General features: G+C 29.7%; 1 protein-coding gene across 1 annotated transcript in view; it reads right to left on the reverse strand.

Moving 5' to 3' along the window:
* LOC129907035 (high affinity cAMP-specific and IBMX-insensitive 3',5'-cyclic phosphodiesterase 8) overlaps positions 1-10,278 on the reverse strand; it is a 157,236-nt gene extending 146,958 nt beyond the window's left edge. Inside the window, exon 1 of the mRNA XM_055983076.1 lies at positions 9,091-10,278. The gene's annotated coding sequence lies outside the window, so the exon portion shown is untranslated. The remainder of the gene's footprint in view (positions 1-9,090) is intronic.
* Between the last annotated feature and the right edge of the window lie 11,249 nt (positions 10,279-21,527).

Here is a 21,527-nt window from a genome sequence, read left to right on the forward strand (position 1 = left end):
TATTAATTTAAAAAAAAGTTACCCCAGGGGCCCCAAAAAAATAAACTGCTTTTTTAAAAGAAAAATTATAATTTTATCTTAAGGCCCCCAAAAATATTTCTTGAAAAATCCTTGCAACCACAAATAATACAAAAAAAGCAAAAAAAGTTTTGTTAATCTCATACCAAATATTACTTCAAGTCAATACATTATGGGGCCCAAAAAAGCAAACAACTTAAGTCCAGGGCCCCCAAAAAGCGTATACTTCAGGCCAGGGCGTCAAAAAAAAAAATAAATTAAAAAAAAATGTTTTTTGAATTAAATTATATTTGTTGATGGATTACTAAATATTACTTAAGAGCCCCAAAAAAAATGACTTCAGGGCTCTAAAAATATTATTTGAAGGGTCCCAAAAAATAATTTTTCAATAACCCCGTTAGTTGAGAGGCAATCAAATATTAATTTGGGGTCCCCAAAATCTATTTTTTTAAGGAGCCCAAAAATATTCATCAAATTTTCTGATAGCATGACAAATATTATTCGAGGATCCTCAAAAGCTATTACTTCAGTGGTTCAAAACAATCAAATGGAAAATTAAATACCAATTCAACATAAATACATCAGGGCCCAAAACAAAACATTACGTTATTGATGGCATTCCGAATATTACTTCAGAATAGAGGCCCCAACACCTATTAATTCTTGGCTCCAAAAAAATTATATTACTTAATTTTGAGGCCCAAAAAATAATTTTTCAGGGGCCCCAAAAGAAATAAACTATGTTCGATGATGGAAAATCAAAGGAGTACATTTTACTTCAGAACAGAGGCCCCAAGAACTATCAATTTTAAGCTAAAAAAAATTTGTTTTAGGGACCTCTAAATATTTAATTTTTGGGGGCCCCAAAATTAATTTTAAGTAAGTATAGCAAAGTGCATATTAAAACATTAAAATAAACCTAAAAATAAATAATCCATACAAAAAAATGTATGGTGAATACGTACTTTTTTTTTGTATCTAAGGGGCACCCAAATATCAAAGGGGCCAGAAAATGTAGTATTGCCCCGGGGCCACAGCGACTCAACGTACTTATTTATTTTTAGATAAATAAGATTCTTAAATAAAATTCGATGTATGATTTGGCTCATGGTTCTATAAAATATGGTTAGAAGCGAAGAATATTTTTTGTACTTTGCAGCATTAAAACAGGGCTGAGATATACGATTGCGGTTTTAATTTAACAAAAAAAAAATTTTTGGAGATGTTAGAAAAAAATACGTAGGGTGGCAAACGATGTTGTTTAGTTTTATTTTTGGGGATTTTAGGTGATTTTTAATTTTTTAGTGCAAAATTTGTTTTTTGAATATCTCCTAAACGGGGAGTGGACAAACAATGATTTTTGGTATGTATAAAGAACTCGAAGTGGACAAACGATTGCGATTTTTATACATATTTACGTCCACCTCAATTTAAGCATTTTAGACAATTTTTCATTTTTCACTCTTCCTATAAAAAAAAAGAATTTGCTCTAAACATTTTTTTAAGTTTGGGCAAATGAAAATTTTGGGTTGGCATACATGGACACTAGACTGGGCCAAAAAAATAAAATATTTTTTTTTTGAAAGTTACTTCGAAAATCTTGTTCAGGATGATGAAAAAAAAATTTGGTGAAAATTTGAGCCGTTAAAAAAAATTTTAAGAGGTCTATCATCGGTGTTTTTTATTTTTATACATGATATGATGTTTTACAAGAGAACTGCTAGACGATCAAAGTAAACAAAATTTCTGTTCATTTTTTCTTATATAAAATTAAATTTCCTACAAAAAAGATCTAATTGAAAATTTTCGTCAGACGAGCCGTATTCGAGTAATTAAGCTTTTTAAATCGAAGTGTTTTTTCAATTTGCCTGTTTCACTTTGGAATTTTGTGATGAGCAAATAAGTGAATAGAAAAATAAAACCACGACAGATTCTTATAGGAAATTTAATTCTCTACAAAAAAGGTCTCGGAGTAATTTTCCCTAAATTGAGTTCTAAAGAAGTTATTCACGATTTAAATCGAGAAAAAAATTAAAAAAATTCAATATTTTATTTTACTTTGATCGTCTAGCAGTTCTGTTGTAAAACATCATATCATGTATAAAAATAAAAAACACCGATGATAGACCTCTTAAAATTTTTTTTAACGGCTCAAATTTTCACCAAATTTTTTTTTCATCATCCTGAACAAGATTTTCGAAGTAACTTTCAAAAAAAAAATATTTTATTTTTTTGGCCCAGTCTAATGGACACATGTGGACAAACCGACCCCTTCCCGATATGAATATTTTCTTAGACAATTGTAGATTAGATTCACACAAAAACATTCATATCTTATTCGTCCTTACTATAATTTGGGGAAGGGCTCGAAACGAATGATAACATTAAAACAATAAGTTTGTATTCAAATTTTAAAAATAAGTTAAAAATAATTTTTTTAACAATTTTTTCCTTCGATATTTGTTTTCATTATTTTACTGTGAGAATCAAGGTCCCTTAAAAATTAAATCTGTATCTTATCTACTCATTATTAAATTTAATCAAAGACTCTGTTTTTAAGGAGTTAAAAAAAAACGTGAAAAACACTTTTGAACATTAACTATCTACAGCAATTAAAAGGTCATATTAATTCATAGTACCTATATTATAAGGGTTTTTACACAATTTTTTGTAGCCATATTATTCAGATTTCGAAACATGAATATTATATAGAAAGCTCTTATCAGCATAATACTTTGTATTATCTGTTTTTATCAATTAAGAGGATTGATTGTGTGTATAGAAGGTGGAATTTCCGCTGTTGTTTTCACTTACTCATAAATTTTGAAGGAAGTATAAGCTAGATAATCGATAATAATCAGAATATGATAGATAAATAAATAATAAATATAATTATCTATAAACATACATACATATATTTAAACAAACAAAGATATGAATTTATATCCACTTCTGATATCTATACTATGAAAGTTTAGACTTAGATACTCAAGTAGTGTTAAAGCAAAGTTTGTTTATTTTGATGGATTAGTTAAATCAAATTTCCAAATATGGGAGCTCTTTCAAAACAAAAGCTTTAATCAACAGTTGCAACAAGTTTGTTTTTTGGTTTCATTTATTTTTCTGTATATTCTCTTTTTACCTCATTAATTAAATAAATAAATATCTTTCAATTTCAAAAAGCGTTGAAATTGGAGTTAGTTCACCAAGTTTGATAATGGAATCAATAATTAAGTTTAATTTTAATAAAAGTTGCATTAATTTGTCTGTTATAACAACTAAAAATTTTGGTTGCGGTTTATATTCTCACATTAAATATTAACGTTGGAGAGAAAAAAAAAACGAGAACGGTGTACCTAATGATTAAATCACGAGAGCTTGGTGCCTGACTTTTGAAATAGAAAGCACAAATATCTTACTCTTTTCAAAACTAGAACATTTTTGTGTTCCAGTGCTCGTTGAGATATGCCATCAGATCACCTGTATAAATTCGTTTCTACCTATACGTCATTAAAGCTGTATTGACCCCAAACAGTATCCAATTTTTCGTAAATAATGATCAGGGCTGCCACCTTACTCCTTTAGCAGTAGATCTACTGCGTTTTAGCCCAAATGAAAATCTACTGCGCAGCAAAACGAATCTACTCCCCTTTTAAAAATTTTAATAGTACCTATTGTTGTCCATTTTAAAATTTTAAATACTGAGCCACGTTAACTCACTCTAAATGTATTCACTGAAAAATTCAAATGCAGCCCTATCGTGAGTTTTACGTGAACAAAACTCCAAACGAAAAATTGAATTTCACTTGTTACTTCTGAGTTGCGGGCGAAAAGTTGTTTATGTTCGGGAAACTAGCCGTATTTTTAACCCCTTGTAACCCGACATCGTAAATTTAAATTTAAAAATGTCAATCGACAGGGCTTTACCTATAAAAAATTTTTGAATTTTTAAAAATTCAATAAATTCATTATTTACTTAGTTATTTCGATATTAAGGAAGTAAAAAAATAAGTTTAAATAATTTATTTTTATATACAAATGCAAAAATTCAAACAAAAAACTATCTAATATTTATTTTTAGGCACTTTTCAAAAATCCAAAAATAAAATCCCGTTAGTTTATGCAGGAAAAATATTTTTTCTGGATTTCGTTGTTTTTACACAAATTTGCTTATTTTCAAAAAAAAACGAACTTTCAACATTAACTGCCAATTAAAAACTATTAGTGCTATTTATTAAAAATATGGCGCATTATTTCGATAAAGCAATTCTTAAAGATTATGTCGTCGGCACAAAGCCAAAACCGCGAATCTGCATTTTTGGACAATTTCACTTTAATGCGTCATTTAACTTGTTATCGTTCCCTCTATCCACTGCTTCGACCCCAACCATCCATCTGTTGCCTAAAAGCCTAAAATTTCCAAAACTTTGAAGCCGTTTTTCTCAAAACTACAATTTTGCAGAATAGTGGTTTTGGCGTTGTGCCCACGATGTAAGAAGCTTCAAAAGAATAAAAATATGTTTTTTACAGCTTTTGGGCGATATTTTTCGGTTTGTTACAGAAATGTCACATGGGGCTACAAGGGTTAACTCTTTTTCAGGTAATTCGAGAAGTTAACGACATCTTTTAGCTCAGTTTTATTTTGGCTACTGGTGAAAAGTGAAACTTGCAATACCTGTTAAGATTTCCGGCGAAAAAAATGATGTGAAATGACGTGGAACCGAAGATAGAGCTGTTTTTTTTTTTTTTTTTTACTATTGAGCTAATTGTTTGATTTGTGTTGTAGTAAAATATATTTCTGTGATTTGAATGTTGTTTGTATATTTAAAAATCTACTGCGGTATATTGCAATCTACTGCGCTTTTTCATGAAATATACTGCGCTCAATTATCTTTGGGGTGGCAGCGCTGATAATGATGATTAAAATAAAAAAACTAATTTTTATCATGGATTAATTTTTTCAACACCCTCAATTTAGAAAAAAGTAAAATGCACGTACTGGCTCTTATGGTAAAGTTTTTATAATTAGTTAAACACCGTTTTAAATAATCTTTTACATAAAACCAAGTACATATGCTATTTGATTTCTTGTATACTAAAGAGAATTTTTAGGAAAAAAAATTCGAAAATCGTTTTTTTAAAAAATTATTTTTTATATACCTACCTACAAATTTTCCAACATTTAAAAAAAAATTTAAGTATACAATTTTTAAGAAAATATTATTTAACACATAAAAACCAAGTTTCAATAAATTCATCCACGCGTTTTTAAAAAATTAATTTTTCAAAAAAAAAAATTTTTGAAAATTTTGTTTAAAATATAAAAATCGGTTTTTTGAAAATTGTATTAAATTTTTATATACATACCTAACGTTTATTTTAACGTGTCTTCTGTATAAAAAAATTGGTTGAAATCTGAAATCTCGTTTACGAGAAATTCATAATCCAAAAAAAGTGTTCTATGGCAAGTACCGTTAATAGCGGTACAAAAAAATATTTTTTTATTTCAAAAGGATACTTTAATGTGTAACACTAAACAGAAAAATTTTAATCAAAATCGTTAGATTCATTTTTAAAATAAATTATACTTTTCTATTTCTGTTATGTATCACAGGTACCCTTAGTTTTGGCCCTAAAAAAATATCAATTTTTCCTCTAGGGAATCTAACATAACTATTCACTACCAAGTTTGAAGCAAATTGCTCCATTAGTTTAGGCCGTAGATCGCTCGAGATGGAGACAGACAGGCAGATAGACAGACAGATTTACCGGACCCACTTTTTTGATATTCTCCATCATCGTAATGTCATGTAAAATTTTTATCTTGCCCTATAGTACCTACATATATCGCAAGTAAAAATGGTTTTGAAAAATCTGGGACCGAAAGAATTTCGCTAAAAATTTATTTTTTAAATTTTATTACTGAACTCGTTAGGCCTCCATTAAGAAATCATTGACCATCTATTTAAATTATATAAAAATATTTGCAATTAAGATTACTCACACAAAAGTTACGCATACACCACATTGACATTCTTAGTTTCCTCTAATTTAATTTAATCACAGAGTGAATAGTAAAACTATCTGAATTTTTTGACCATTTACTAACTGAAATTATACGGTTGTAGATAGGGCTTACACAGAGCTGCTTAATGTGATTTCTTTTTCATACGCAAAAAAACACCATAAATCATCAAAATTAAGCCTGAACTACATCAAAACACAAAGTCAAAAAAATACAAAAAAGTAAACACGATGTTTTTTCTTCTTCCACCTAGTAGCTTGTTTGTATATGTCTCTTTCATTTTAAAAAAGTATTCGATTCAAAAAGCTTGAACAAGACCAAACTTTCAATTTTCAAAAAAGTTTTAAAAACAAATAGGTACACTCAAACAATATTTTATATCCTTTCCGAAAGGTAGCTCTTCGATCACATAGTTCCTGTCATTTTGCGAAAAAAATGATCTTTTGACAAACAATTGAAATTTGAAATACAGTCGATTCCCTATAAGTCGTACTTCCTTTAGGTCAAATTTTTCTCTAACTCAAATTTTTTTACCGTTTTTAATGAAACCGCCTGCAGCTAAAAGATTGAATAGATTCCTCTTAGTCGAATTTCCCTCTAACTCGATCCAATTTTCGTGTCCTGTGACAATTCGACTTAAATGGAGTTGACTGTAATTTGTTTATTTTCCCAAATTTTTTTTTATTTGAAACTTCAAAAACAAAAGAACTTTTTTACTTAATTTTTTTCCAATAGATGTCAGGTAAATATACATGTGATTTTTATACTTTGAGCTTTGTTTACTTTTTCGTACTTTTTTGACTTTGTGTTTTAATGTAGTTCAGGCTTTAAAAAAAAAAAAAAATGGATTTGATGATGTCTACTATGCAATTTAGAAAGAGTTCTCATGTTTTTTGAAACATAGTACGGCTTAAGAACGAAGAAAAAAAAATGAAAATTATTTTTATTATAAGTGGAACGATTGAATATAATACAATTTTAAAGTTCAAGTGACCACAACTCCAAAGCGTTTCGCAAAAATGTTTGGAATCTTTTTTTTTTGGGAGATTTTGAGGACTTTTGAATTTTTCTAGTGCAAATTTTGTATTTTGAATATATCCTAAACGGAAATTCTGTTCCAATAAAAAAAAATTGATCTAAACAATTTTTTCCAAGATAGGTAGCTAACAAAAGTAGTTGGCACCAAAGATTAAGCTAAATTTCGAATAGGTACTTTTTATAAATATCAAAAAATGTTTACTTCTTGCCTTATTTTTTGATCATGCGACAATTTTGTTCAACAAACATTTACTTAGCTTATTTGAACTTTTTCTTATGATGTGGGAAACTTGCATCTTTAACCGTGATATCATTTTTACAGCTCAAACCACAAATTTTCTCGAGTTAAAGGTTTTAACTGTTTCAAGACAAATTTGTAATTATATCTGAACTTGAATCTACGTCACTATCGTGAAAAGCATAGTCAACTGTTAAAATTCTTGAAGAAATCATTTTAAGATTTTTGTGAATTTTTTTGTTCATATTTTTAAATATTTTTTTTATGAAAGGCTTGTTTTCCAAGGAAGGAAACTGTTTTCTAAAAATCTGACTTACATAAGTCGTACAAATATGTTACTACAAATGACAGCACTTTTATGAAAAGGCCTTAATTAAAAAATAACTACATAATATTTTACATTCTTTAGTTTTTTTAAAGTCAAATAATACACACATGTTAACTAAACTGCCTACTTTAATTATCTATTCATATCAAATACTATCTATCCACAAAACTTTTTTTGAAGACAAACACAAGCAGATATATCTATAATCATCATTATCTCTTCAATAAATGAAAACACTATCTATGTACTATCTGTAATTATTTCCTAAATTCAATTAAGATTCTATTATTTCTAAGAAAAATAAAAAAAAAAATAAATAAAAATACCAAACAATTAGCACTTTATTATAAGTTCTATCCAAATACCTCTACAACACACTCTCTCACAAAATTTATTCACATGAAAATAAACATTTAATTAAATGAAAATTAAAAAAAAAAAAAAAAACTGATAAAGAACCCCAAAGAAATGAAAAGAAAAAATATGCAATTTTCTCATTAAATAGATAGGTATTTCTACATGCCCTCTCCATAAGTCCGATGCACATATCTAACACCTACATACTCGTTTGTAGATAGGTACCTATTTCAATGAAAAAAAAAAAAAAAATACACACCTTTTTGGTTCAATGTTTGATTATGGTGCAGCAATTTAAGATAATAAAGAAGCACCATTTTGTCTAGAAGACAGTTTTCACTGTGACATAAGAATTTTCAACGAACTTTGGAAATTGAACGATTTTCTCAAGGGCAAATGTGCCCTTAATTATGAAAGTGGACTAAGTCACTCCTAAAAATGCCATCAAATCTAGCCTAAAAATAATTATTATTTAAGGGATAAGGTTTATTTGAAAGCGAAATTGCAGTAAATAAACTTCTTTATTGCTCCTCTGGTGATTTCATAAAGAAATATAATTAAATCGTTATAAGAAAATTATTATGTAAGTTTTTATTTAAATAATGCAAAAAGTGACTTAGTCCATTTTCATAATCATAGGCACAAATATGTATTTATTCCATCATTGATTGCCTTAGTGCAAAGAGTAAAAGTGCATAGGAAAAATATTCGCCCACACTAAAACAGAAAGAAGATAAAATTCTTAATAAAATTTCTGATTGAACATCTTGGCACATTGAACCCCCTCAGATTTATATATTCTAAAAATAGTTAAAAAGTCCTACGACAACACATAACATATATATATATATCTACAAATTTACTTCTATACACTCTCCCTAATACATTTTAAGTATATGCAATTTCAAAAAATCAAATACTCGCGCTCTACCTCAAACGAAATCAGCTCAAAAGCCTCTAATCAACACTTAAATGAAATGATAATCAAAAGAGCAACCTAAACACCAAACCTACACATCTACACAATTCAATCTCGAGCCTCATGCTTATATCAATTGTAAAGCAAAACTATCGCTTAATTCTCACCTTTTATTAAGCAGCGCCAATTCATACTCCGGGGGGTTGCTGCCTGCTCTGCTATATAGTTCGATCCACAACAATAGCCTTTTCGTAGACTTTATCGTCGCTCGCTCACAATATCTATAAAGCTTCTAGGCCAAGTAGTGACGATGACGACCGGCAGCAATAAAAAAAAAAACACAGGGGGAGCTGTCGCCACTTATCTCCACTATACAATCAAGCCAAGCAATATAACAGCTTGTCTACCTTCTCTTTTCTCCATTAGATTATGTATGTACTGCTGCTGCTTATAATATTTGCTCAAGACAGATGATAATAAACAATATAAGCGTGGATATGTGCAGCACTGTGCTTGCTTCAAGCTGATAAAAAATTGCTTGCTACTCACTGTCACCTATGGCCACTTGTTGAATTCGAAAAATAAGTACGACGACGGTGTTGTTGCGCGTGTTGCCTTGCAATATTACGATTTTTACAAATACTTGCTCAATTTCTCAAATAAACAAAATATATAAAAAAAACAATAGAGAACCACCGCGTTACAATATCAATGATGATGATGATAGTAATAAGAATTCAAAACAACACCATTTATCCGTGCGGTGAGCGCGCGAGACCCACAATCACCTATATTTTGTATTCCAAACGCGTGCACAGTCACCACCGGGGCCAACTCATCGCTGCCAGATTTCACTGTGATTTTTTTTTTTTCAAATTTGTGACACCAATACACTAGGAGAAAAAACTTTTTTAAACAAATACAAGAAAAAAACGACACAAATCTATTCGAAAGCGAATTCAAATTAGCTGCTTGAGGACCGTTTTCAACTTTAAATGCATTGCCATCAACTTAAAATCTGAATCAGTGTCAGAGGTCGCTTCAATTATACACTCAGCGAAAAAAATAAAAACAAAACAAACAAAAATACACACCAAAGAAATGAAAGGTGTTTTTTTCTTATCGCAATCACAAGTAACCGAGGTCCGCCTAATCGCAACAAATCGCCTATACTTGCACCATCGAACCGCACACAATACTAAAAACTTGAAACTTTTGGCAACTGAAAACAGCAGAAAAATACAACTGAAATCGAAATTGAAATCAGAAACAGAATCAAAATCGCTATATTCTCGTTTTCGTCGGATTCGGGACCCACAACTTGCTGCCCGAGCACCGAAACCGAGCACAAAAAATCAGTGTAGAATTGTGGAATAGGAAAATTATAAAATTTTATTATATTCAATAAAGTTTTAATAAAATATAATTAAATTTTTTTTATTTTATAGTAACTTCATATTTTTCTTCCTGATATTGAAGTTTAAAAAAAAATAAAAGGATTAATTTTTTGCTGGCCGTAATTTAGTACCTATAAGAGCGCCGCACCACCACAATAATAACGAACAACGACGAAAAAGCAACAACCTAATAAAAACTGTTTATCTATCTGTTGATTCAGAATCCCGACTGATGGTTTTTAAATGCGATGCGAGATGGTAGAGCGTGTTGTTCCCTGTGCGTATTCGCATTCGCAGTTCCCACACAGAGGTTTTTTTTTTGCTGTTGTTATTCGTCCCCATCCGCATCCCCAGGCCCAGCAGAGTATAGAGACCCCAGCTAAGGAATTTGTATTTAGTGTCTTGTTCTTGTGTGTTGTATTTGTATCGCCCCAATCTCCAGTTTTTAGTTTAGTTCTCTGTCAATGTCGTGCTCTCATATTTTTGTACTCCCTCTCATCAAAAATACATTATAAATTTTATCCTCTTTTTGGGTTCTTAGTATAAGTTTTTTGGCAGCAGAACTCGCCAAAGAGTGCTGAATCTGAATGTCAGCGCAATTTTGTATCTCATTTTTGTGTAACTATCGACAGTAAAAAAAAAAAGGGAGAGAGAGAGAGAGAGAGAGCTCCACCATTACCACACTAACGAATAGCCCATATGAATAGCAGCAACACCCACTCATTCCAATGAATGATAAGACGAGACGACGACGAAGGCGACGTTTTTATCAGCACAACGAATGAGTAAAATAAAAAAAAAAAAAAAAAAAACGACGAATATTTAGACCAAATAACTTATTTCAGAAAAAAAAGCTTCTTTTTTTTCAAGTCACGTAATTTAGCCGAGAGTCGATACCAGACACAAACTCATTCATCTGGATATAAATATATTTATTTGGATGTCGCATCGGATCGGTGTGGTATGTTATTAACAAAAATAAAAATGTCTCACTGGGTCTCTTGAATTTGCTGTAGTGTGTTACAATCTCTTAAACATTGGTATACTCTTTTGTTGTTGGTCTTATTATCCCAAATTCATTTTTAACAATTATTGTTATTTCATAAACATAAAAGAAACCAAAAATTTTCAACTAAAACACAGCGGATTTTTTAACCAAGAAAATTAGATACCCTTTAGAGCCTATTTTAATATCCATAAATCTAATTCAATATCAAGCTTTGAGCAAGTTAAATAATGGACTATTCAATATTCATATATCAAGGCTTAATATCTACACATGCATATTTGTCTCTTTTTTTTTGCGAAACCAATGCATGCCCTCAAGAGTAAGTAGAAAGAGAAGTTAAATGAGGCGAATACTGAATGAAAGTGATTGCAATCAGTTTTGACTTGCTATATGCGATTTAAATACTTAAAGGGCTAGTTATGCATTAGTGAAAGAAAATAGAAATTGATATTTTATTGATAACAGTTTGTACCCTTAATAAAGTTTTTAATTTTTTTTATCATACCATTATTAGTGGAGTAACGAAAGCCTCTTAAAATTGCTAACAGGGGCCCAACCATGTAGGGTAAGCGAGGGTACATTTGACACCGGGGCACATTTGACTTTGCGGTTTTCGGTATGATCGTGCCCTTAATAAACAATAGTTTAGATGAATAAAGAATCTTAGTTTGATTTAAAAAAAATTTGTGAAATTTCGCAGTTTTTCATTAACTTTTCTCGGAGTACCACGTGTTTTCGTGTTTTCTGTATTTCTGATCTAATTTTTGACTACCGGTATGTAAGCGATTTCTGGACCTAATAAAATAGTTTTTTTAATGGTGAATCAATATTTTGATAGCACTATGCTTAATGTTAAGTAAATTAAAACCAGGGGTCGAATTACAGCATACGATTACGATCATTCGTTAACGTTTTACATATTTGTTTCTCTATTTAATTAATAGAAAAAGAAAGGGACACATAGCAACCATACGATAATGAACGTATGCCGTAATTCGACCCCAGATTTGTAAAAAAATAGTATTAGTTATTGAAAAAAAAGAAAAACAGTTATGAGGCTCCTTCGGGGCACCTTTGACTTTTGCAATGTGGGCACAGTTTTACGTTGATTTTGGGGAATTATATATTTAATAAATGATTTAAAAATAAATCGACATCGATTAATTTTGATTAAGATTTAAATGGAGAGATTTTTTAAAATATTTTTGTTTTTTTGTTTTTTCTTCTTCTTTTTAGAAAATAAATTTTTTGATTCATTTTTTTCGTTATATTGTTTAGTAGATGGTTTAAAACCAAACATTTATTTTTTTTTCTAATTAAACAATAGACGAGCAAGATTCGCCGATAGTTTTAAAAATATAATGCACACGATGTGGGGTTTAATCCATCATTGTCAAATGTACCCCTTTTAAAGTCAAATGTGCGCCGGTCCTGGGGCACTTTTGACAAAATGACTTTTTTTAGAAAAGATTATTTTTTAAAATGTTGTAATGTTGCGAAACAATAAAATTACTGTTAGTATAATCTTGAATAGTCAATAAATGAAATACAAAACAAAACATTGGAAAACATTAACAGTTTTCGAAAATACAGACCTTTAAAAACTAAGTGTCAAATGTACCCCTCCCCTAACTCGATTCTAAATTGCAAATTCTGAACTTTGAAATTCTTTAGTCGAATAGCTCTAGTAGTAAAGGTAAAAAAATACCTACATAAAATCAACAAATAAAAAAAAAATTGTTACACTCATGAAACTTGGCAAAAAGTTTGCTTTTGGGATAAGTAAGAACCAAGTATAAAAAATGTCCATAAAAAATGTTGGGTGGAAGGGTGTTTTTTCGCTGACAAGAGGGAGGGGGTGAGGGTCAAAAATATAGTGAACATATGAAATATCATATAACACATGTTTTTAAGGTATTTTTTTATGCTGATAATGACATAAAAATAAAGTTAATACGATTGCTCTTAAAAAAAGTTATTGCCGATTAAAAACAAGGGTGCTTGATTTTTTACTTCAACAGGTAAAATATAACCGAAACCCATGTGTAAAACATGTTACACTGGCGAAATTCAGAATCAAGATTTTAGATAAAGCAGGGACAAAGGATTCATAAAGTTTCTAAAAATATTTTTGGTGAAAGGGTGTTTTTTTGGTGGGTTCAGTTGTGTGTGAGAAAGGTGTCATAACAGCTGACTTACATTTTGTTAATTTTTTAAGCTTGGTGAAAAAGTCATGTCTGTTATAAGAACTAAGAATGAACAGAGTCTAAAAAATTATCTTGAGTGAAAAGGTGTTTTATTTTAAGAAATGATGAAATTCGGAACTAGTCCCACAAAAACTGGGACAAAATTGTTACACCAATGAAAATTGGTACAAATGTTTGATTTATAACAGAAACCAAGAATCTAAGTAGTCTGTAAAAATATTTTAGGTGAAAGGGTGTTTTTTTCGAAGGGATAGTAAAAGCCAATGATTCGTATAAAACGTCTGAGAACTAAACTAAAAACGTTCAATTTGTCATCAAACCCAAAAATAAAATGAATCATTGGCTTTTTGGGACCAACTTCAGATTTTACTGTCCTTTCGAAAAAAAAAAAAACACTCTTTCACTTAAATTTTTTTTATAGACTTTTTTATCCTTGCTTCTTTTTTTAATTTTTTTAATGCATATTTAACCTGCACTATAGTAGTGCCAACTATTTCGTTTGTTCTATTCGGAAATGTAATACTCCTTAATTCGAAAGTTAATATCAAATTCAGTCGAATTCGAAAATATTTGTTCGACAACAAATATGCTCGAACACAACAACATAAAAGGCATAACATTTCATAACATTACTCAAAAACTGTTTCAACACAATCAGTTTATTTTTTTTTTTATTGCACGCTTAAGTTTATTCTTTTCGTGCCAGACTTTTTTTTATAAATTTAACGAATCGCGACACTAACGACTGACCATAATTATACATGGTACCATTTCAATGTAGAATCGGAAACAACTTTCGAATAGAATCGAGAGAAGGTTGAGCCTCAGCCCTTGTTTTTAATAAACAAGACAATTTTTGTTTCAAAAAAATTCCTTCAAATTTGATAATGTAAATGAAACCAAAAGAAATATTTAAAAAACAGACGATGTTGCTGTTTTGTTTTTTGAAATAAAAAGAAAAAATGCTTATAATTCAGCTGCTTTGAATGTTAGAGATTTTTATGTAAAAACTCAACAGAATAATTTTGACATAGTTTTAGTATTAATTTTATAAGAAATGTGAATTTTTGAAATTGCAGGTGTTTAAAAGAAATTAGTACCTATATAAAAAAAAATTTTTAACATTTTCTGAAAAAAAAAATTGATCCACACATAATAACAAAATTTCAAGATTTTGAAAATATTATATAAATTGAAACAATTTATTTTTTTTAATAACCAAGTGGTATTATAGACCAGTGCCAATCCGGTTTTCAGAAGGCAAAAGTTGAACAAATTATTAGCAGCATAAGGGTGGTGGGAAAATTTAGGAAAAATGGTATATGAAAGGGGAAAAATAAATTGCCCACAAAAAAATTGGGGGAAAGGGGGTGGGTGGGCGAAGAAGTGGGGTGGGTGTCAAAAATCATGGTTTTTTACGATTTCTGTCAAAATTAGACGTCCTATCGAAAAAATTAAAATGCAAAAGTTGTAAGTAGTATAAATGTCTACAACTTTTACTCAAACAATTTTTTTCTATAACCTCAAAAATATTGAAAAAAATGCAAAAATACGATTTTTTGATTTTTTATTTTTATCTTTTACAAAAATAGTTGGATTTTAACAAAAGTTGGTTAAAAATTTCTTTCTTATGTTTTCTATCTACTAAAAATGTTTTTTGAGCAAAAAGTTAATTTTTGGATTTTTGACGAATTTAATTTTCAATCAAAAAAGTTACCGAAAAAATTTTTGATTTTTGAAAAGTTTGGGATGCAATTATTTAGCTTAAAAACGTTTTTTAAGGATTGTGTGGAAAAACTATACCTTTGTTTTAGAAAATATTGAGAAAAATTGAAAAAAACAAAAAAAAACGATTTTTAAGATTGATTTTTCCGTAAATGACAGTAATATTGGCGAGAAATAATTTTCCATAGAAACCAAATTATACTTTTCTAATGGTCATTGACCTTTTTAATTTAAATCAAGTACTAGAATAGCTCTAACGTGCAAAGTTTTTGAGATATTGAATTTTGAACGTCCCAAACACTTTTTTTTCTGATTTTTGGCATGGTAATATGTCAAAAACGTGATGTGATAGAATTTTTCTGCCTTCAGATTCGAGCTCAGCGCACAAAAAACCATTAGAAAAATATACTTTGATTTCTATAAAAAAAACTTTTTGAGTAGTGAAATCGAACAAGGCATTCGATTTTTTCTGCCCCGTTCGATTTCACTAGTCAAAAAGTTTTTTTTTATAGAAACCAAAGTATATTTTTCTAATGGTTTTTTGTGCGCTGAGCTTTTTATGTGTTATGTGGGGGTCCAGTTGGCTTTAAATTTTTTGTTTTATATTTTGCGAAGGAAGGACTATCCATTATTTCATAAAAATAATACTTGAGGCCAACGGGGCCCTCTAAATTAATTTTTTTTCGCATTGGAGAAAACATGCTTTACTTCATGTCATAAAACAGACCGAAACTAAGGCGTTGTTCTTTACTGCAGGTGTTAACCCATGGTTTTTTCTTAAGCTGCAATCGCCTCAAGTCTTTGGCCTTCGAAATCACTCGCTTCACTACGGATGCACTTGCTTTTTAACCACTTTTTCGTTCTTTTCGGCGGCAAAGTCATGTAAATTTTATGCGAGTCGTTGAATCGCTCTTCTGTCAGCTGCAGTAACGGCACTCATTGTTATGCCTTTCATATTTTTTCGACAGTTGGACTCGTTTCGTAAAAAAAAATGAAAAAAGTGTTCGGCTTTGATGCGTTTTTTTACCTTTTTGGTGAAAAATCGGGTGACACTCTAGATTTTCGCCATTTCTTCCTCTGCCAATAATTTCGCGCGACCCATTTAAATTGAAATTAGTTAAAAATTACTAAAAGACATTGGAAAACATTTTTGCATTTCCACCTTCTTTGATTTGCACCCGAAAACCAATTAAAAAGGGGGTGTCCTATTCAAGTGAACAAAAATAGGGGCAATTTTTTCACAGTTGTTCCACAAAAAATTGCAAAATTTAACTAACGGGGCATTGAAAATGAATGATCTTGCTCACAGAGAGAGTGCATAAGGGGACACACAAAATAGTAAAATATTGAACAGCTAACTATTAAGAGACTGGAGTTATATCCACTTTATTAAAAACAAAAAGGGTGTCCTATTCAAGTGGCGAGGAGTGTACATCAAAATCAAAGCAGATGTGAAAATTATTTTAAAAAGTTTTCTTTTTTTAAGTTATTTTATTAATGATCGATATTAATACATATATGTAGGTAAAATAGGCATTAAAAAAAAAGAATTGTTACACTTATGAAACTTGGCAAAAAGTTTGCTTTTGGGATAAGAACCAAGGACAAAAAAGTCTATAAAAAAAGTTGGGTGTTTTTTCGCGGTCAAGAGGGAGGGGGTGAAGGTCAAAAATATATTGAAAAAAATTGTTAGTCGAATATCATCATATATGATACATGTTTTCAAGGTATTTTTTGATGCTGAATCTAATGACATAAAAATAAAATCAATACAATTGCTCTAAGAAAAGTTATTGCCGATTAAAAACAAGGGTGCTTGTTTTTTTACTTCAACAGGTAAAATATAACCAAAACCCATGTGAAAAACATGCTACACTGATGATATTCGAGATGAAGGTTTAAGAAAAAGCAGGGACAAAGGATTCATAAAGTTCTTAAAATTATTTTTGTTGAAAAGGTGTTTTTTTGATAGGTTAAGTTGTGTGTGAGAAAGGTATCATAACAGCTAACTTAAATTTTATTAATTTTTACAACTTTTTGAAAAAGTTTTGGTTGCTATATAAATAAAGAATCTATAAAATGTACAAAATTATCTTGAGTGAAAGGGTGTTTTTTTTTTAGAAATGATTAAATTCGGAATTAGTACCACAAACACTGGGAAGAAATTGTTGCACCAATGAAAATTGGTAAAAATGTTTCATTTATAACAGAAACCAAGAATCCAAAAAGTCTATACAAATATTTTAGGTTAAAGGGTGTTTTTTTGCGAAAATAGGGAAAATCCGCGATAAGTCCAATGAAATCAATGGTATAAAAGGTACTCTCACGAAATTCATTATATATGTTCTCTTTCTCAGGGGGATTACGAATAAAAGAAATCTATAAAAAAATTTAATGTGAAAAGGTGTTTTTTAGGTGTAGAGAAAATATGGGTATATTTGGAAAAGTTCGCAATACTAGAGTATAGTACTAGTGGTACCCTATTGAAATTCAGGAACTATGTTACTTTTGAGATAAGAAAGAAGAATCTAGAGCGTCTATAAAAATTTCATGGTTAAAAGGATGTTTTTTTTTTTTAGTGAAAACAAAAATGATGGATCACCCTCATGAAAATTGGTGAAAACGTTGAATTTAGGATAGAAAGCAAGAATAAAGGGTTTAAATAAAAAAAAAATAGGTGAAGGGGTGTTTTTTTCGAAGAGACAATAAAATCTGTAATTGGTCCCAAAAAGAAAATGATTCGTGTAAGACGTCTAAGAACTTAAATATAAACGTTCAATTTGTCATCAAAACCAAAAATAAAATGAATCATTGGCTTTTTGGGACCAATCACAGATTTTATTGTCTCTTCGAAAAAAACACCCTTTCACCTATTTTTTTTTTATAAAAACTAACATCCTGCCATAAGTTGGAAAAAAAAGTCCAAAAATTCTTAAACACTACACAACAATAACAATTGTACTGAAATCAACCGAAAGTTGGACACACATATCTTCCACATACACTTTATACTATATAGTTATAATGTCACGCAGCTTCAAAATAATTTAAGAACAAAGACTAAACTTTACTTTTTACAAAATTTTTTATCCAGGAGTGTTGTAATTACATATTCTTTTAGTGCCGCATTCTAGTAGAAAAGCTTCTCATGACTGATTGAAACATTGATTGAACCATTAATGACTTCAGGATAGAAACAATTCGAACTAAGATTTTTTTCATACAAAAAATAGTACGCATACACCATAGTGACCCTCTAAATTTTCCCTAAGTTAATATATGACTAAACAGTAAAACAACTAAGCATTTGTTGACTATTTTTTACTATCAAAAATATATGGTTTTTAAGTAGACAAGACATTACACAAAACGGGGCTCTAAGATCCTTCCTGCTTAGGGCAGGCATAGGCTTTATATATTGTAGCCAGATATGTACTTTCTTTCCTCAGTGTATCTTTTTAAATTTGGTTTGCGATCTTCTAGATTTCTATCTTGATGAGTTTGAATAATTTTTAAATTAAACAATGATCAAAATCAAAAGATAATTTAATCAAAAAAAAAATGAAATTATATGAATGCCTTTGTCTATAACTAAAATCTTTTCTGACACTAAAACCACAACCACATGCTGACCATTTTGAAAATATATTGTGCAACCACAAATTCCCATCAAGAATAGTTTTTATTATCTGTTTTATAAAAGTGAATATAGACAATTCTATAAATTATTCTAAATTTTCATATTTTTATATTTTTCAACAATAAAATATTTTATTAACAAAAAACAAAAAGAAATAACAAAATATATTATGATTTCATACATCTGCAAGTTTCCAGAGTCATCGCGAAATTCATCTAAAAATAAATTTCATCAACTTTGTGTTGATGGTTGAGATGTGAAACAAAGTATCTACATAAGTTGTCTTCATCATAACACAAACAATAAATTTAAAAAAACACTCTGTAATGTTCATTTTACGACAAATAATAGATAATAATTTAATTTTAATTATAGATTAGGTACATGTTATTGTTGTCAATTCAAATGGCACCGAAATTGACAAACAAACATATTCGGTAATAATTCTAAAAAATATTATTTGAATATACCTCATTTGTCTAGATTCAAGAAAGCGAAAAAAAAAAAACAGATACAACCGTCAAGTTATAGTTCATGAATTGAGGTGTATACAATATACATATAACAAATCTTAGGCACAATGCCAATCGATTAAAATAGTACGCAATGTTCTATGATTTATTTACTTAATCCAAGTTTTTTTTTCGGTCTAACTAATTGAGTGAAATTAATCATGAAATATACTAACAATAGCCAAACATTTTGTTTCTGTTGTTACATTTTTTTTATGATAAAAATCAAATCGAATAATCGTCTATACAAATTCAAGACACCGTTAAAAATTCGATAGAATTTACTGAATCTGTTTGTTGCTGAATACGGAGAGAACCAAAAAAAAAACGCTCTCTCGTCCTGCGAATGCGCAAAAATTTACTTTCTCAGTTAAAGTAAAATTTCTTGGCTGAATAAAGTATCTCACAATACTCTGTTATTGTAGTATCTTTAGTAGACTTCTTGTATTGAATATTTAACTAAACTACGTGACAGAAGTGCCATTGAACTAATTTCACAAGCTTTTCTACCAGCCCATTCCAACTGTTGCGTGTCTTGCTTATTCGACTTGATGAGAACGAACAACTTTTGCATCTGTTTGAGTTTCCTTGTTCATTGAGAAATTAAATTCACTGAGAATACTAGAAACTGTAAACATTAAAGTTTTTGGTGGTGAATGTCCTTGCCCCGGACATTGGTTTGTATGCAGACAAATTTATTAGCAGCTTGTTCCTTTAGTCCAGTCAAGTTATACTTTTGCTGAGAAATAATTCGCAACTGCAATTTGTACTCAAAATATGAAAGTACACTAGTACAGGAACTAAACCCCCCATTTTCCGAACAAATGTCTGGACGACTTTGGCCGCCATTTTGTTTTGAACAGTTTTGCGACTATCGCTTGTAGTTCGGCTAGTTTTGGTCTTAGAGAAAAATGTTATGAGACAAAGTTGTAGCAAATTTTATTTCCCACAAAAAATGTTAAGTAAGTTTTTATTCTAAAACCTACCATTTAGGAGTTATAATGAATTTCGTAAAATGCTATGCTCACTTATTTTTTATATTCACCATAACTTTTTTTTCAAACTTTTATTAAAAAATTGTTGTTATAAAAGTTAAAGAGCTACTAATTATCTATGTTTGTCTCATACTAAGTTTTTTTGTCCGAGTTGCCGTTTCCTCACTAAAACAAAAATTCAATAAAAAAATTAGCAAAAACAGGGTGAGGGGAGAGTACGATAATTGTGGTGCCGAGATTTTATAATAGTTTTTTGAAGAAGGGTTCAATACAAGTATTTTTTACTATTGGAAGGGGGGTCTATCTCCCCCCGTTTATGCGGGAGGGGCAGTTTTCTAAAAAAAAACAGCCTAAAATAAAATAAAATATTAAAAAACAACGGCAACACTTACAGTTATGAATGATACATTTTTCAAAAGCCACAATTATATGCATTATTGTAGTTTTTAAATGGAGCTATTAAAATTTATAGTTTTTGAAATAATCGATCTCAAAGTTAAATTTAGGAAAAAAAATTTTTTTTTAATCGATTATTTCAAAAACTATAAATTTTAATAGCTCCATTTAAAAACTACAATAATGCATATAATTGTGGCTTTTGAAAAATGTATCATTCATAACTGTAAGTGTTGCCGTTGTTTTTTAATATTTTTTTTTATTTTAGGCTGTTTTTTTTTAGAAAACTGCCCCTCCCACATAAACGGGGGGAGATAGACCCCCCTTCCAATAGTAAAAAATACTTGTATTGAACCCTTCTTCAAAAAACTGTTATAAAATCTCGGCACCACAATTATCGTACTCTCCCCTCACCCTGTTTTTGCTAATTTTTTTATTGAATTTTTGTTTTAGTGAGGAAACGGCAACTCGGACAAAAAAACTTAGTATGAGACAAACATAGATAATTAGTAGCTCTTTAACTTTTATGACAACAATTTTTTAATAAAAGTTTGAAAAAAAAGTTATGGTGAATATAAAAAATAAGTGAGCATAGCATTTTACGAAATTCATTATAACTCCTAAATGGTAGGTTTTAGAATAAAAACTTACTTAACATTTTTTGTGGGAAATAAAATTTGCTACAACTTTGTCTCATAACATTTTTCTCTAAGACCAAAACTA

The sequence above is a fragment of the Episyrphus balteatus genome, chromosome 1, assembly GCF_945859705.1.
Source record: "Episyrphus balteatus chromosome 1, idEpiBalt1.1, whole genome shotgun sequence".
Lineage (NCBI taxonomy): Eukaryota > Metazoa > Arthropoda > Insecta > Diptera > Syrphidae > Episyrphus > Episyrphus balteatus.